Raw genomic sequence first — 18,951 nt, forward strand, 5'->3', positions numbered from 1 at the left:
AATAAGTAGATAACTTTTCTATTAACATTTGGAGCAAGACTATGCACCATACATGCTCTGAGTGGGCTTGATTCCTCCAGGGAAGAGGCCAGGAAAGCATTGATGTGAAAACAGCCTTTCCCTTGCCATTCTCTCCATTCCAGGCAGGTTATCTGCCAAGAAGCTCATCCCTATCTGTAAAACTGCCAGCATCAGTTCATGCAGCATTCATGTGTAATTTGCTTTTTCTGGAGAGCCATACCAGGGCAGAGTTGACTGATTGAGGGAATTAAAAGCTACAGACTCTGGGACAGGAGGGCTGCCCTGTGGGTATATGAGCTGGTTACATTTTGGTCCCTTTTCAAACCAGGGATATGCAACTCTTGATATGTATAGGAAAGGCAGAACTGCCAATACTGACAGCGCTCCTGAGCAGCGCAAATGATCCACATGGCAAATGCATCATTCACAGAGGACTCATCAGAGCAGCACTCAGAAAAAAACCAAACAGAGCAATACACAGAGAGACCAACTGGGGCCAAATTTTGTATATAAAGCATTCCTCATAGAGTGACTTATAATGGGTAGAAAAAGGATATGTTCTGAATGGCAAACTATTATAGTATTGATTATAGTACATCCATACAAAGAAATATCATGCATTTATGTATGATGATGGTAAAGAAAATCCTTTAAGATCTTCAGGAGAAATGTTTATGAGATACTAAATTAAATAATAAATTTCAATGCAGTATGTATATTGGTACCTCATTTTTAAATTCTTAACTAATTTATTTGGAAAGAAAAATGGTAATTAAGATCAAGATGTGGAGACAGGACAAATGAAAGATTATAACAAAAATTTTAAAAGAGGCCAGGAAAGCATTGATGTGAAAACAACCTTTGAGATGACAGAATTATTGATGACTTTTCATGATTATTAATTCCTGTCTTTGTGCTCCTATGTGTTATGCAAATATTCCATAGACAATAAAGTTACTACTTTTGTAATAAAAGTCTATGTAATCAAAATTTTTTTTAAAAATATTGTGACGGGTGTAAAAGTTTCTAGTTTATGAACAATAAAACAACCTCTGGGGACCTTGAGCAAAATAATGATGGGTTAGAAGGCTATGAAAGAACTCCTAGAATCTGCTGGGTGGCTAGATCCAAGCTTCTGAAGGATGTCAAGGGAAGCTCAATACCAGGTGAGACCAGGGAGCTGAACACAAAACTGGATCAGGCAGACCAAAAGAATAGTCTGGCTACAACTCTTCCACTTGACAATCGATCTGTGCCACAGCCTTTGACCCCTGGGCTGTCCTGCCCTGAATAATCGTTAGTTCCCCTTACGTTTTTGCTTTGCTTTGCCAAGAAACAAAAACTTAAGGTGGTGTAGTATATATGCAGTATATATTACTACCCCATTTCCCATGGCATATGCCGATGTCTGAGCTTCCAGGGACTTGCATGTATATTTACTGCTTCCTTTGGCTTCTAGTGAAGGCATTTCTTATATTTTGAGATTTTTATAACTCCCTGCCTCCAATAGAAAGGTGTTGGATGCTAAGTAGTGGCAAATGTCCTGCCCATGAAATGTTGGAATAGAAGATAAACTATTGTGTTAGTACATCTCTGGATATTTTTAAAATCCTTAAAATAAATTTTTACCTGTGCAAGAAAGTCTAATTGTGTGTGCCACAATTCCTAAAACTCTAGAACATTTCAATAATTTGTATTATATAGTTCAAGCATAATACAAATACATTGTCCTAGTGATTAATGTACGATGTGATTTATGTATGCATTGCCAGCCTCAGACACCATATATTAGTAGCAATGTATTGTAGAGTATCATTGGACTATTTTTTTTTTGTTCAAAGAGCTATGGAATTTAGTCTTTTTGAAATACTAAGGCAGAAAAATACTAAGCTAACTACCGAAATTTAAATTTAAAAAATACATATTTTCAGTTTTGAGTGATATATAGTAATGTCTCTTTATTGATGGACTTGAATGAAATGTGCAAACTAAATTAAAATCATGGAAATCCATAATTAGGTTAATAATTTAGTGACAACTTCTTACCAGAGAAATAATAACATTTAATAGGATATGCTTTTTTCTTTCATAAGATGTTTTACAGGATAAGAAATAAAGTTATAGATATAATACCTGTGACTGAGTTGTCTTATGAGCTAATAGATCGTATTCAACAAATGAAAATGAAAAGACAAAATATGCATCATAGACAAACAGATGATGCCATCATCTATGAATGTGCAGTATGGGTTATTGGAATGGCTTTAACACATTGAAGTTGGTCTAGTAAAAATTCAAGAAGCAATTTAGTTTTTAATTCACATGTTTTAATTTCTTCTTTTACCCACTTAGGTGCATGCATTTTTATAAACTTTTATAACCAAAAGTTCTCTAAATAATCATTTTTTGTTAAAATACTTACATAACCACGTCGAGAATAGAAAGAGCTCTTTAAATATTGCTATTACCTTGGTGTATATAAAGTAAGTCTCAACTGGCAATTCAAAACCTTCTATGATCTATTCAGTTGAGATTAATTCCCTTTCTTTCCCTTCATGTTTCCACTAAACTTTGCTTTTATCTTTATTGTCTGATTCAAGTTTGCATTATATGATGCTGCTAATAATGATGATAATGATAAACTTTTAGTGATTTGCAAATCAAAGATTAGACAGATCAGCAGGTTTGTTTGAGGCCATGCAGCTGATAAATAAGGTATTAACACTAAGATTCAGTCCTGAGCAGTCAGACTTGAGTCCATAGTTTTCATTTCTACCCTGTTGATAGATTATCTGTTTTCTTCTCTGCATCATCAGTTTTTTGAAGGTGAGGCGTTGATTTTGTTTAGTATTATAACTTTGAAGATACTTAGGACCACGATGACTACCAAATAAGTAAAATTAAAAGAAAATATACCAAAAATTTTAGTACAGTTGTTGTATAGTGTGATTATAAGTACTCTATCTCATGTTTTTACCACTTTAATTTTTTTAATATTCTGTAATGAACAGAAGTTAGCATAAGGGAATAATTTAGAGTAGAAATTTTGGTCAAATACGATGGGTTTTAAATTACTTCTTCCTCACTTTATGACTATAACGGGTTATCTATCACTTCATCTAATCCATGAATTGGGAGCTGTTGGTGAAACCGATACTCAAGTTTGTTGTAACAACTATATATACACTTATTAGAGTCTCTGGCAGAAAGCAATCAATAGATGCTAGTTATTATTTTTAAATCAAACAAAATATTTAAGGAGAGCCTTTAAGATTCTTAAACACAACCCTTCAAATCTTTAAACCAGATTTTTTTTCTATACAAGAAAGTCTGGTTGTATATGCTACAATTCCTAAAACTGGAACATTTCAGTAATGTTATTACACAGTTCAGGTCTTGATTCTAGTGCTCAGGGTGGATAGAATAGGCAAAAAGTGCTAGTAATGAAGACATGCCCCACCAGGCTTCTTCCCATTGGTATGCTACCTTGACACAGTCATACTTAACAGTGAACTCTGTTTGGAAGCAATTTATATGCGTATATAGGTATGTTCACATGGCGCTGCTGAGATAATTACAATGTTATTTACTAGTTTTGTTTGGTATTTCTGCTATGTCTTTAATGACAAAACGTTGCAGAGACATGGGTGAGAGAGACAAAAGATGATGAGAATGAGGTGATTTTGTAAATAAGCAAAAAGAGGAGTATTTTTGCATACTTTTGTGCTGAATGAAACCAGTAGAAGAGCAAATTTAGGTCTAAGAGAAGGTAATAAATTATATGTTTAAATCAAATACCTTTAAAGAATAAAAAAAAACGTTGACAATCACAGGAAAAATTTCAAAATATTTTACCTTGCATCGAAAAGTTACATCTAAATATTACTTCATAAAAATTATCCTAGGATTTACTTGACTTATCTCCATGCAATTCCAAATAAAATAAGGTTTTATGAACTCTGAGATTCTTTGAACAGTTTGAAGAACTTGAACTGGAATATCTCTTACACTAAGCACAGGAGACTGTTCTCCATATTTAACACTATTTTCACAGTGTATACTACCATATCCAGTACATACTATGTGCTCGATAAATATACAATGAACGTGCAACTAATAGAGTCAAGAGGCATAAAGGACTTGGAGCTGCAAGACCTCTCTTCAACCCTAGGCTTTGCCAGTTGTTGATTATTCAACTTTGGGCTAATAATTTATCATATAAAATGTTGTTTATTATATTACATTATAAATATACAATTTCTTAAGAAAATGTATTGTAAAGTAAATTTATTTATTTGGAAAATTAAAAAAATTCTCAGACTGTATTAAGGAAATATATGTAAATGATCCTTGCAAATTATAAATGCTAATTGTTTTAAAGTCACTTCCAGGGCAGAATGGCAAGGCTCTTAATATTATGAAATCATAGAGCCTCTGTTGAAAGAGACCTGAAAAGTCATCAAGTTCAACCACATCTCTGGTTTTTAATTATCTTTCTGCATAGGGACCTGATGGACACATGGTGTATATTTAACTTTATCTTTAAGGAAATTGTTACCTGTATCCCTGGTATGCCTCAGAATGTTCTCTTTGAATTATAAAGGAGTGTTCTTTTCAGTACTTTATTTCGTTCATTTAGCTCTCACACAACCCCATGAAGTACTATTACTATTCCATTAAACAGATGAGAAACCTAAATAAAAAATGTGGTTACTTGCCCAGCAACTCAAAACTAGTAAGTTGTATAGGCAGGACGTGAACCCAGATAATCTCCAGAGCCCATTCCCATAACCAGTACAGAGTACCCTTTCCATGTGAAGTGGAATGTGAAAATCTCCTCTGCTTCTTGCACACGATTGTGATTGAATGTAAGGAGCACCCCTTTTAATTGCATTACAGTATATCATCCAAACCAGCAGAGTCCAATTTCTATAGAAATTTCGGATGTGAAAGAAATATTCTATATTTATGCTGTCCAATATGGTGGTTAGTAGCCACATTTGCCCTTTGAGCACTTGGTATGTGGCTAGTGTGACTGAAGAACCAACTTTATTATTTTGATAATTTTAATTTAAATAAGCACACACGGCTGTCGCACATGCCAGCACTTATTGGGCAATGCAGTTTAAGTTCTATATCAAAGCTCTTCAGTGTTTTCTTTATTGGCATGTGTCACAGCTCCTATTTATATGTGAGACACTCTCCCATAGCTATAGGCTGACAAGACAGAGAAAGTAGTGACTAAAAGTTTACATGCTGAAGAGACAAGTTTACATCTTGGCTGTGGAGCTTAGTATGTTACTCTGAGTTTAGAGCTGACTTACTCTTAAATCGGGATGATTATTGAACTACATTATAGAACTATTTAAAAAAAACATTTTATTTTGACATAATTTCAGATTTCAGACGTTCAGAAAAGAGACAAGAATTGTACAAAGAATGACTGCATGAACTTCACTGAGAATCTCCAAAGGTTTCTGAACTCTCTCTCCCCTCCTTTCTTTCTCTCTCTCTCTCTGTGTGTGCATGTGTATGTGTGTACACTTTATTATTTTCATGAACAATGTGAGAGTAAGTTGATGGCTTACTCCTTTTCTTTTAGGTGCATATTTTCTAAAAATAAAGGCATGATCTTTCATCGGGAAATTGACATTCACTAGTCTTAATACTATTATCTAATCTACAGACTTAATTCAGATTTCATAGGTTTCCCAATAATGTCTTTTATAGCTAAAGAAAATATCATCTTATGCCTTGCATTCCATTTTCATGTCTTTAAACTTCTTTATTCTGAAACAGTTCCTCAATCTTAATTTGTGTTTCATGACATAGATATTTTCTAAGTAATATAAGCCAGTTATTTTGTAAATAGTCTCTCAATTTAAGTTTGTCAATTGTTTCCTCATGATGAAATTTATTGTGTGCACTTTTGGTGGCAATACCACAGAACTGATGATGTGTCTTTTGCAATGCATCATATCAGAAGGCACATGCTATTCACTGCCCCATTATGGTGATGTTAACTTCAATCACTTTATTATCGGGTTAAGGTGCTGTCTATCAGAATGGTGTTTGCTAGTTTAGGCAATGTCTGCCAATAATTTCAATGTAGTTATTACTTTTTCCCTCTGCAATGAAAAGTATATTGGGGAAAGTTACATTGAGAATAACTAAAAATCCTGTTGCTGCCTCGAATTTTTACCTACTTCGTTTTGCACTTATTGATGATCTTATGTGAATTCTTATGATGATTGCTAAATAGAGATTTTCTAGTTCCATATTTTCTTTACATTTATTAGTTGAGTTTCCACCTGAAAAACAGATTTTTTCCACCTAATTATTTATTTATGTCCTGGTAGACATACATTATTCAATGGGTTATAATCCTTTATGTCATTACATATAATGTATGTGAATATACATATATATGTATGTATATTCTTTATATATATAAATAATAATATATGTAATTTATATATATTTATATATATTTCTTTATATCTTTGATGCTCAAATTGTCCTGGATTTGAGCTAAGGGAGCCCCTTCAAGCTGGCTTCTATGTCCTTTTGATGTGTCTCCATAATTCTTTGAATACATCCCTAATTTCTGGGACAAGATGAGGTTTCATACTGATTTTCTACTTTCTCTCACTAGCCCTGGACTCAGTAATTTTCCTAAAATTCCTTTATTTCTTTAAGTGAATAAAAGTATTTAGAAACCTAGATCATGGGGCTAGGTCTTCTTCTTGTTGCTACTGGGTGTCATTGCTTCTAGGCCTTCTCAGCAGATAGCCTGGAAGTAGGACTAGAAATATTCATGAATGTGTAATTATCTATATGAATAAATACATATTAATGCATATATATTTATACGTGTAAATGAGTATATGTGTCACTACATATCTATTTCTATTTTTATGCCTATCTATGTATCTAGCTATCCATCTTAAAAGTCCTAAATTCAAACTGACACCTCCAAAATCAACACCTTGGAGTTCATTCTATCTTCTCCCTTTTCCATATTTGCAATTCCCTTCTCTAATTTAGCGAAACTTAGTTACCATTGGCCACAATTTATTTTATTTATTTGCTCACCTTAGAATATATAGAAACTAGTTTCCAAACTGTTAATCTAGGAATCTGAGCAAAAGCTACTCACTAGAATTGAATATTTGTTCAGAGTTCTTTGTCTTCAGACTGAGAGTATATAGTTCTAATAGTCAAGGTACATATAGTTCAAAAGTTAACTGAGGCTCCCCCTAAGCTGTGTGGCCATGTTATTCATTTGGAATATGACTCTGTTCATGTTTTTGTTTTAGGTTTTTAGATCTAGGAGTTTTTTCCTCCCATGCTTGTTGGTTTTCTATTCTTTTTAAAGTATGTATGTGAAACATTAAAAATTCCCAAAGGTCAGAAACATACAAATATTATACTCAAGAAGGTGTGAGTCCATCCTCCCTTTCTTCACAGAGCTGTTTTGAAGAGTAAATAATATGATAAATGTTTAGATTTTGCACTACCTGGCACATATTTAGGTCTCAAAAAATCTAATATAGCTATTCATCTAATAATAGTGCCTTTTCTATGTTCAATTACACACTCACTAAGTACTTCATACCTTTTTCTCGATGTATGAAACCAAATTAGAATGCACATATGGGAACAAAACTCTTCTAAAATTTTGGTATTTTAACTCTTACTAGCAAAATATTATTTGCAATCTTTCTCACAATTAATCACAAAACAAACTATTGTGTTTGATTTCCCAGCTAAGAAATAATGGCTTATTTTATTCCTTAAAAAGCGGAACATGAATGCTGCATGTGGCATAAGCACGATGTTATTGCAGGAGTAATATAGAAAACATATCAGGGTCAGAACTCACTTAGTGATGCCTTAAATGTGAAGAAAATAGCTGTAATTCTGCATAAATATTATAATTGTTAGATTGCAGAGAAACAAATAAAGAGTCCTGAGGCATGTCTGAAGAAATGTGCGGATTACAAGCTTAACTAATTCTGGAAGATAAGGTTTCTAGATTAAGTCATGCTCTGCAAGGGAAACAAATAAAGCAAGCACTACATCATTAGAATCTATTTTATTTTAATGTATTTCTTTAAAGAGAAAGCTTTGATTCGGGAAATGTCTAACATTGCTGCATTTTCCTTATGAAGTCTTCTGTGCATACTTAACTAATGATTCTAATATGTATATTTTACTAGTGATATTCAGTAAATATGTCAGAACAGATTTCTTCTCTTGGCTAAATGCTTGCAATAAAATTTCTGGATAAAATTTGAATTATTTTCCTATTTTGTGAATCATATATCCTTAATAAAACATCTTTTTATTTCATTTTTGATCATGTATAAAAGTTATTGAGTATCATAAGAAATTTTATTTTGATCACGTAACAGAAATGGAATAAACCAAAAAAAAAGTATACTTAGAGAACCCTTAAATGACAATACAACTATGAATCTTAAACATTTTGGGGAAACAAATAGAGATGACATATCAAGATCAAATTGTAAAATCCATATAAGTATCACCGGCATGACAATCTTTCTAAGAGATGGTTACTTTTAGATATACTCTCTATATTCTTTATAGTATATAGAAACTTTTTTTGTCCATATCTTAATAGCAGGGTTAACTTACAGGTAAGTTATAAGTTGCATACATTTAAATGTTAATTTTAATGCACCTTTGGTACACTTTATATTTTGAATTGAAGGGAAATTTTAATTCTGTAACATAAGTATCTTAATAGATACTTAATCATATATCCAGAGATATTAATAGATATCAGTTTTACCCAGAATTTTCTTAAAGGAATACACAGATCCTTTCCTATTGGTTAATACCCTTCTTTCACATTTCTGAGGTCTCATCTTCCAAATGAGGTGGACTCAACGTTTCCCAGCTGTAGCTCCTCAGGACCCAAGTCCTCTCCATGCTGTGGTTAGGGCTTTCAAAGTCCCTCATTTCCCCACATCACCACTCCTCTTTAAGATCTCCTTCTTTCCTGATTTCTCATACAACTTTTTTATGCCCACCTCTGTCCTTGATGTTGGAGGGGGAAGTGGAACTGCCAAACATCATCACCAGGATGTGCATGAAATCCAACCACACATTGAACCCCAGATTTCCTTGGGCTGTTTTGAACACCCAATCTTTGGGTAAGATTATTTCTATGAAAATTTGGTTTCAACTTTCTAAACAATTGAACTGTAAATTTTACTGTAAGATTAGTGTGAATCATTTAAAAATTTTTGTGTCTTCCATGCATTATGAGATATGTCCTATTCTGTAATCTCTGACCATGGAATCAAGCTTAAATTTTCATGACCCTTTTTGAAATTACATAAGTGTCTTGAGTTTGTTTTTAACTGATATTCACCTGCCCGCTTGTTGGTCTAAATGAAGAGGAAATTATCCTAATGACTTTATTTTCCTTCTTCAGATGGAATTGTTAGCATGGAAGGAAAAAATATATTAGCTCTTCCACGTTTATTGCAATAAGATTTCCAGTAGATATCAGGACAATTTAAGGCTTCCATTGCTACAATTGCTTGCTTTTCTCTCTTCTGGTTTTGAAATTATCATTAGGAATAAAGGACTCATTGCTTTCTCCTAGCTAGCCGTCTGTAGCATAATACTAAATACCCTTTCAACATGATGCTTCTATTTGCATTTATGTTACTTCATTCTACTAATTTTCCCTATGCTTTCACTCAAAAAGCTATGGATTCCTCCACACTTTGTTTTTCAGTATTTCTCCCCTTGTTCTTCTGCTGGGATTTGAAAGTATGCACTTGAACTTGAAATAAATAATAGTAATTCATGCAATGTAAGAAATATTCTGCTATTATAGGATGGGGAGAGAGATAACTTAGAAAGACATAATTTGTAACAATAAAAGTTTTGAATAATTTTCCTCCCTGGCTGACTTCATTAGTAACTATCATAGAAGCATTTGACACTTCATTTTAAAGTACAGTAGTCCCCCATTATTCTCCACGGATATATTCGAAGACCCCCAGTGATGCGTGGAACTGCGGATAGTACTGAACCCAATTGCTGTCAATCTTTCTGTTCATCTTCCAACTACAAATTTAATACTTCTTCCACCTTAACTAAGCCCTTATCATACACTCTAGCCATAAATTTTATAGTGAAGTATGACAGCAAAGCTTGCATAATTTGTTTTCCTTCTTCCTGATTTCATGAATAGAAGACTCATTCTTACCATAGACATTAGCAATCTCAGCATACTTTTTTTTTCTTTCCTTAAGTGGAGAACTTTCACTTTTTCCCTTAAAGGAAGCACTTCCCAGCTTCTGTTTGGCATATCCAAATTCTCACCAACATTACTATTGTGCTTTGGGGTTATTCTGAAGTCAGTTAAGGGTTCCTTGAACACATGCACTGTGATATCACAGACAGTCAATCCATCACAGAGATGGATACTAAGTGACTCATGAGCAAGTAGCGTGGACAGCTTGGATACACTGGACAAAGAAATAATTCACATCCTGGGCCTGTCGGAGCAGGATAGCATGAGATTTCATCAGCTACTCAGAATGATGTGCAACTGAAAACTTATGAGTTGTTTATTTCTGAAATTTTTTATTTAATATTTTCAAACTGCATGGTAACTAAAGCCGTGAAAAGCAAAACCTTGAACAAGAGGGGAATGCTGTATATATGTCTGAATCATATTCCATTGGGAACAATTTACATAAGATATACAGCATAGCTATATCTGTATAAACAACACAGGTTTGAACTGTGCGAATCTTCTTATAGATGAAACTTAAGAATGTTAACTAAAAAAAATGGTGGTAGAGAATTACATATAGTTTTATGTCTTAAATAATAATAATCAGGAAATTTGGATAAATATATAAAGTTATTAGGAGCCAGGCATGGTGACTAACTCCTGTAATCTCAGCACTTTGGGAGGCTGAGGCGGGCGGGTCACTTGAGGGCAGGAGTTCAAGACCAGCCTGGCCAACATGGTGGAACTCTGCCTCTACTAGAAATACAAAAATTAGCTGGACGTGGCGACACATGCCTGTTGTCCCAGCTACTCATGAGGCTGAGGCAGGAGAATTGCTTCAACCCGGGAGGCAGAGGTTTCAATGAGCGGAGATCGCGGCAGTGTACTCCAGCCCTCCAGCCTGGGTGACAGAGAGAGACTCCGTCTCAAAAAAAAAAAAAAAGGTTATTAGCAGCAATTAGTTTTATAAAGAGAGGAAGAATCTTTACTCAGTAATTTTACTTTCTAACTTCACAATTTATGTAGTGTTTGAATGATTTACAATTAGCAGTTATTACCTGTCTGAGTAGGAAAAGATAGAGATTTTCAAAAGACAAACTTTATTTTAAAAAGCCAAATGATGTAACGGAAAGTTGTGGAGTTTACAGTCAGAAAATGTAGCAGCCATCTAATCATATGACTTACTAGACGTAATTATTCCTTCTGAGCCTCAGTATTCTTACCTGTAAAATATGATAATAATTACCAACCTAAAAGATTGTTCTGCAAGCAACATGTGAGAAATGTAACCTGCAAATAGCAAGATACATCTTCTGGTTTTGTATGTATGATTTTATATTGACTTACAGATACTTGTAATTCAGAAAGAATGTGGTGGGGGAAGGGGTGGTAGTGAGTAGGACCATTTGTAAAATGATGAGAACAAAATCAATAAAGAAAGCTCATGTTTCTGAGAAGTGGGCTCTTTTGGATTACACAAATAAGTGAGATCATAAGAGGATAGAGGGGAGGAAGAGTTATGGAGAAAGAGAAGCTGTTGATCCAGGGATAAAATTTCAGTTAAACTGGAGGAATAAGTTTTAGTAATCTATTGCACTGCATAGTGACTACAGATAATAATAATGTACTATATATTTCAAAATTGCTTATAATAGATTTTAATGTCTTCACCACAAAAAAATCAGTTGCTGAGGTGATGAATATGTTAATTAGACTGGTTAAAACTTTCTGCAATGTATAGATGGATCAAAACATCACATTGTACCCTATAAATACACACAATTATTAATTGTCACTTAAAAATAAACTAATAGAAAAAGAAAGCTCATGTTAATAATTGAAGGCAGAAAGGGAAGGAAAATACAACGCAAATATACTGTAATACATTTTCAATCAAAGTAAAATAGCTATTCAGTGCTGGAAGTAAGGAGAAGGGGAATTGAAGAAAAAGTAACAAAGAAAACAAAAAGTCAAAAGTTGGGAAAAAACAGATGGATTTAATGACTCAGAGATTTTTAGAAATAGCACCAAGCTGTGAAACCCAAGAATGGTCATTCAATTTGGAAAGGATGATCGAAGCCTCAATCACTTTTGTAGATTGATAATGACGGGATTAAAATATTTTTAAAGATTTTCACCACTTCCCAACCTCCTCCATTGGGAGGTTGAGAAGTGATGAAAACTTAAACATAACCAAATGTTGCAAGCAAAATTTGATCTACTGAATGTAATGCAGCTCTTCATGGCTTCAGGTTACGTGAGCAACAGGTATAAGCTAAGCTTTAGAGTAATATAGAGATTTGTAATCTTGTGCCAATTGCTTTTCTTCCTTAAGTCTCATTTTCCTCATCTGTTAAATGAGATTAAAAATAATAGCTATTCCATAAGGCTGTTAGGAGGAAATAATGTGTTGCTATACCTAAGACTGAATAAATGGTAAATATTGCTGTAGTTATTGGAAAATTCTCCAGGCATTGTGCATCGATGATTTAAGAAGTTAGATATTCTTTTTTTTTTTTTTTTTTTTTTTTTTGAGACGGAGTCTCGCTCTGTGGCCCAGGCTGGAGTGCAGTGGCGCAATCTCGGCTCACTGCAAGCTCCGCCTCCTGGGTTCACGCCATTCTCCCGCCTCAGCCTCTTCGAGCAGCTGGGACTACAGGCGCCCGCCACCACGCCCGGCTAATTTTTTTGTATTTTTAGTAGAGACGGGGTTTCACCGTGGTCTCGATCTCCTGACCTCGTGATCCGCCCGCCTCGGCCTCCCAAAGTGCTGGGATTACAAGCGTGAGCCACCGCGCCCGGCCTAGAAGTTAGATATTCAAGTCGGGCACTGTGGCTCATGCCTGAAATCCCAGCTACTTGGGAAGCTGAGGCAGGAGAATCACTTGAACCCAGGAGGCAGAAGTTGCAGCGAGTTGAGATTGCACCACTGCACTCCAGCCTGGGTAGCAAGAGTGAAACTCTGTGAAAGAAAGAAAGAAAGAAAGAAAGAAAGAGAGAGAGAGAGAGAGAGAGAGAGAGAGAGAGAGAGAAAGAAAGAAAGAAAGAAAGAAAGAAAGAAAGAAAGAAAGAAAGAAAGAAAGAAAGAAAGAAGAGAAAGAAAGAAAGGAGGGAGGGAGGGAGGGAAGGAAGGAAGGAAGGAGAAAGAAAGGAAGGAAGGAGGAAGGAAGGAAGGAAGGAAGGAAGGAAGGAAGGAAGGAAGGAAGGAAGGAAAGAAAGAGAAAGAAAGAAAGAAAGAAAGAAAGAAAGAAAGAAAGAAAGAAAGAAAGAGTGAGTTAAATATTGAGAGAGCTTCCATCTGCCCATAGAATGCAAGACTTCAATTCGCATCTTGAGAACTGAAATTGGTTACTTAGAACTGAGCGAACAAGTATGTAGGCATGATGTAGATTTATTTATTTTTCTCTCAGGAGTTATTTTAACAATTTTGTTTTGAGACTTCTAACAGACTTTCTAGAGCTCTCCTACCAGCTATTGTTCTGTGTCCCTTGCTGTCAAGTACTACTGTCTTTCAACAGAGATGAGCCAATTTATTTGATGCTGCCTCTGGAGAAGAAAGAAGCCCTTTGGGTACAAAGTGTGCCTGTCATGCAGATGGCTTCTCTAATCTAATGAAGTAGAGAGCTGAGCAGTCAGGAGAGGAAGGAGTGTTGGTAAGAGCAGAGTCTATTCTCTGCACCCACTTCTTCCATCTATATATGAATAGTTAGTACAAGAGTCACTTTCTACAAGAATCTTTAAACTTTGACATGACTTGACGAGGATGACTATCCTAAAGATGAGCACATCTGAGTCTGTGCATGGCTGGTGTTTCAGTGCAGTCTGTTTGGACAGCCACTTTCCTCTACTGCAAGGTGTGTTTCCTTGTTATTCTTCATGACAGTTTGGCTTATAAAGTCTTCCCTTATTGATGCAATTGTGAGAGAATAAATTTCATTCTTCCCCTGAATCTGTAACATCTTTAGAATATAACCGGAATATCCAAATTTAGGTTTTTGGTTTGGTTTTGTTTAATTAAATCATTTAACTATAAATACTTCTGTAATGAGAAACCAATTGTAGCTTATACAATAACCTGATAGTGGTGATGAGGGAGACATATGCCTGCTGCCTTAATGCTTTCTGTGCCTCAGTTTCCTCATGCATATAAGTGGGAAATATGTCACTATCTTTTATTAGTTTCATAGGATTATATTCAGTGCCAATTATATTTGTTCTAAAACACTTGGAAAGTTATTTGTGCCTTCAAAATTATCTAATGTCATATGAAAATACAAACTTTGAAAGGATACTATTGCAATGAGCTGTCAGTTTTAATTATTTTGATTTGAATTTTATTGAAAAACCAAAATCCACTTTAGGTTTTCTATGTGAAATGTTTAAAATTTGTGTAAATATTAACATTACATAGAAATCATATTCTATTTAAATTTTAGCAATCATTTATTTTTTATCTGACTCCCCTTGTAATTTTCTTTTCAATTGCCTTCAGGGAACAATATGCAAACTCTTCAAGAACTCATTTAACTCTTATCAATTTGTACCAATAAAAATCAAAGCTTATATAGTATTATGCAAATATTTTATTCACTTGGATAAGAGGGAGTCCATTCAATTCTACTAAGTCAGTTCTTGTATTAAAATAATTATTCATTTTATTTCATCATTTCAATTATAGGCACATAAATTCTTATATCTTGTCTCAAATACAAAATCTCAGAAGGTCTTTCATGCAAAAAAATTAAGTTCTAAAAAAGCAAATTTATATCACCTTAAGACGTCCAAAATTATAAAGGTTATTGGACATCACTCCTGGTATCCTTGGAAATATTTGTTTGATTTTGAAGAAAGCCTCTAAGCAGTCAAGTTGAGTAATATTTTTGACTTACTTTTCTCTACTTTGAAAGAGTACACCTGTGAAGAAATATCTAGGGCATGGATATTTCCTCATCTCTCTTTATCATCTTGCTTTCTACCCTGTTGGTCTGCATATGGTTAGATGAATCTGTGTGACTAATATCAGGGCAATCTTGACCTCAGTGTATCAACTTCTGTGAGCCTGTCTTGTCTAAAATGAATTTGGCTGAGTTATAGAGCCTCTACAAAACTCTTAGTAGAGGAAGGAAGACAAAAGTTTGTGGTGGGAAAGTGAAGAGGTCAGAAAAGGAGCTAGAACTTACTAAATAAATATTTTAGCATACATTAGCAATATAAGAATAACCCAGGAAAATCATTGTTATGGCTTCTATATTCTTGAATTTAGTAATAAAAATAATTTGATTTTGGCTTAAATGTAATGTTCTATTTCTTAAGGTCCTGTTTCTCAAGGTCCCGTTTCTTTTCACTCTACTTGTCAAGTTCAAGACCATTTAAATAATTAGTATTTTGCTAGTACAGTTTATTAATAACCATCTCATTTAAGAGAATAGAGATATATGTCAGATGCACTCAACTTTATGTTTAAGATCACCTTGGATACTGTTTTAGCATTAGTTTAATAACTTTTGATAATTCAGCATAAACTTCCATCACAGATATTAGCATAAATTCTACAGGCCAATTTTTTTATAAATCCTTGTTTTACCTCATCAAGAGAGAAACAAAGAGTGAGAGAAAAGTGAAAGAGATTTAGATGGGGTAGAATCCAATAACATTTAGATTTAAGGGAACATGCCTGCTTTGTGTGTTTGTCTGTTTGGTTATTTCCAGAAACATAGGAATCTCAGTAGGGGAAATTGAGTATAATGTTCTGTATTTAAGGGATGCAGTTTATATGTCTTTTTGGTCAATACAGTTATTCTCTTTATTCAGGGGGATATGTTCCAAGACCCCCAATGGATGCCTTAAACCATGGATAGTAGCAAACCCTATAGACACTGTTTTTACATATATATATGTGTGTATATACGTATGTGTGTGTGTGTATGTGTGTGTGTGCACACACACACACACATACACACACACACACACACACCCCATACCTGTTGATATGGTCTGGCTGTGTCCCCATCCAAATCCCACCTTGAATAATCCTCATGTGTCAAGGACGGGGCCAGGTGGAGATAATTGAATCACAGGGTGGATCACTTGAGTCAAGGAGTTCAAGACCAGCCTGGGCAACAGGACAAAAACCTATCTCTACAAAAACAAACAAACAAAACAAAACAATTAGCCAGGTGTGGTAGTGCACATCTGTAGTCTCAGCTACCCAGGAAGCTGAGATGGGAGGATCACCTGAGCCTGTGGGGTTGAGGCTGCAGTGAGCCATGATTGTGCCATTGCACTTTAGCCTGGATAACAGAGCAAGACTGTCTCAAAAAACAAACAAATAAAATGAAATAACAACAACGAAAACACTTGTTTTATATCATATCTGGAATTGAAAACACCTGTCACGTGGTCAAAAACTAGATTAATTTTCGATGTGGAATATATAAAAAGAAAGAAGTTGAAGTGAAAAATCTGGAGCAAAATATTCATATTGAAATAAAATCTGAACTTTTTTTGAAAAGATACACTGAAATTTACTACACAAATAAGTCAAGGCTCTCTCTAAAGAATGTGGCATGTAATCTTTGTCTTTAGAAAGTAGTAGAATCATGGGGATGGCTGCATGGCCTCCACATTCTCTGTGGGTAGATGAAATCTTGAATTCAGGAATTCTAGCAGATCATGCTCTCCGCCCTTAGAGGAAAGGTATTACATGTTGGTAACTGAGGTATAAAAAAACCAAAGCCCAGATCTTGTCTCGTGCTCCACAGAAAACATGCCTCACCCAAGTCTATAATTGGCTGAATTCATTTCCAATGAATGAAATGCAAAAACATGGAAAAGACTAAAATTGAAACTTTATAATTTAAAAGATTTAAGCTGTGAGGATGGTACATCCTTGACCTAGAGAATTTTGAATCTGTCTTTGGACAGGTGGGCAACCATAGGAAGCAAGTAGGTGTCTGGAGATGGCTGCAGAGACATCCTGTCCCTTGAGTAGCACTGATTGCATTTTCCATGAAGGTTGCTCAACTTCAAAGCAGACACTCTGCTGAGAAGGTTCTGAGAGGTTATTTCTGGGTCTCATTGTTTCAATTAATCATTTATTCAATTAGTAAATTTTGAGCTCCTGCTGTGAATCAGGCAGTATGCTAGGCCCTGTGGCTATAATATAGGCATGGTTCATGTTTTCAGCAAACGACATTTTACTGCTTTAGTAAAAATAACAATTCATCAGAAGAAAGGCTATATACTAAGTTATAGAACAGAACCGAAGTAAGACCCCACCAAAAAGGAACGTAAATATACAAGAATGGATATGAATAATTTTACAAAGTATGGGTTCAAGTTGGGTAAAGAAAACTGTGGGATTAGTTACCCTTGCTTTATGCTGAGAATTAAGAAAAAATAAAATAAATAAAATAAAATAAAACCTTTCATGTTAATCCTTTCTAAGACAAACATGATTTTATATTCTGATTTTAATTTTCCATTTGCCAATGAAAGGCTCTTAGAATAGCAGTTAAAATAAGTATATAAAAATTAAAATGAAAAAGGAAATTATTCCTAGGTTACTAAGTATTTAAGAGCTACAAACATGTATAAAAACTAGAAAATTTGTTGTAAAGCCATTTGAAAGGGAGTATACTTATCTATAGCCACCTAAGCTATATCTTAGGGCAGAGTAAGCACAGCTTGATCATATAATCTGGAAACCAGAATTATGTTAGCCTCATAAAGTATTTCCAAGTATGAAGGGTTCATTTTCTTTGACAAAACAAAGGAGAGATACAGTAATCTTATAGCCAAGGCAAGGCTTTGGATATAAGATTTTTAAAAGCTTGGAGAAAATTATTTTATTATAATAAAATCAATTATTGGGATCCACTGTATTTATGTCACTTCTTTTAGAGTTACATAGAAATTTTAAGCTTCGTCTACAAAGAATTACACTGTAAAAGAACAATTTCAGCATAGGAAAGGTTAACTGATGAAAATATCATATCATATTTGGGAATGTTTGCTTAGATAAGGGCATAGTATTCATTGTTGCCTCATTTGTAATATATGGTGGTTTAATCAGTATTATCTCTCAGTTTCCTGGTAACTTGAACACTAGGATTCTTTAAACCTAAGGAATTAGAATTCAAATTATGACTTGTGTGCTTGCTACTATATAATTGAAAACTTAAACCTTGGTTATTTACTGTTTCTTAAATCATTACATATGTGTTACGTCTTTTAAGCAGCTTTTAGTATAACTCTTGTAGATTGGCCTTGTAGGTATGCCTGTTTATTTTCGTCATTCTTTAAATTGGGTATTTGTAGGTAATTAGGAGGTAAGATTAATTAAATTTTTTTCCTTAAAAAGCCTACTTTTATGTTCACTAATTTAAAAAATGCATATTCTTTTTTCTTAGTATGTGTAGACTGTAATTTTCTGACTTTAACCAAGTTTGGAAATTTTGCATGAACAAGCAAGGGACACTTTATTCAAGACTATTGCAATAGGAAAGAAAGGCCAGAATTCAGTCTGAGCTCAACTCCACTGAAATAAAAGGCAGAAATGTTCTTAAAAGCGGTGGCGGGGGAATGTTAAGCCATATGTGTTTGTTAATTGTCTTTACCAAATGGAAAGGAAAACTTTCTCATAT

At 34.3% G+C, this 18,951-nt stretch overlaps 1 protein-coding gene across 4 annotated transcripts in view; it reads left to right on the top strand.

Annotated features, from left to right (window-relative positions):
• SYT1 (synaptotagmin 1) overlaps nt 1-18,951 on the top strand; it is a 579,008-nt gene that overhangs the window by 53,927 nt on the left and 506,130 nt on the right. The gene's annotated exons all lie outside the window — the stretch shown is intronic.

The sequence above is a fragment of the Symphalangus syndactylus genome, chromosome 13 (assembly GCF_028878055.3).
Source record: "Symphalangus syndactylus isolate Jambi chromosome 13, NHGRI_mSymSyn1-v2.1_pri, whole genome shotgun sequence".
In the NCBI taxonomy this organism is placed as follows: domain Eukaryota; kingdom Metazoa; phylum Chordata; class Mammalia; order Primates; family Hylobatidae; genus Symphalangus; species Symphalangus syndactylus.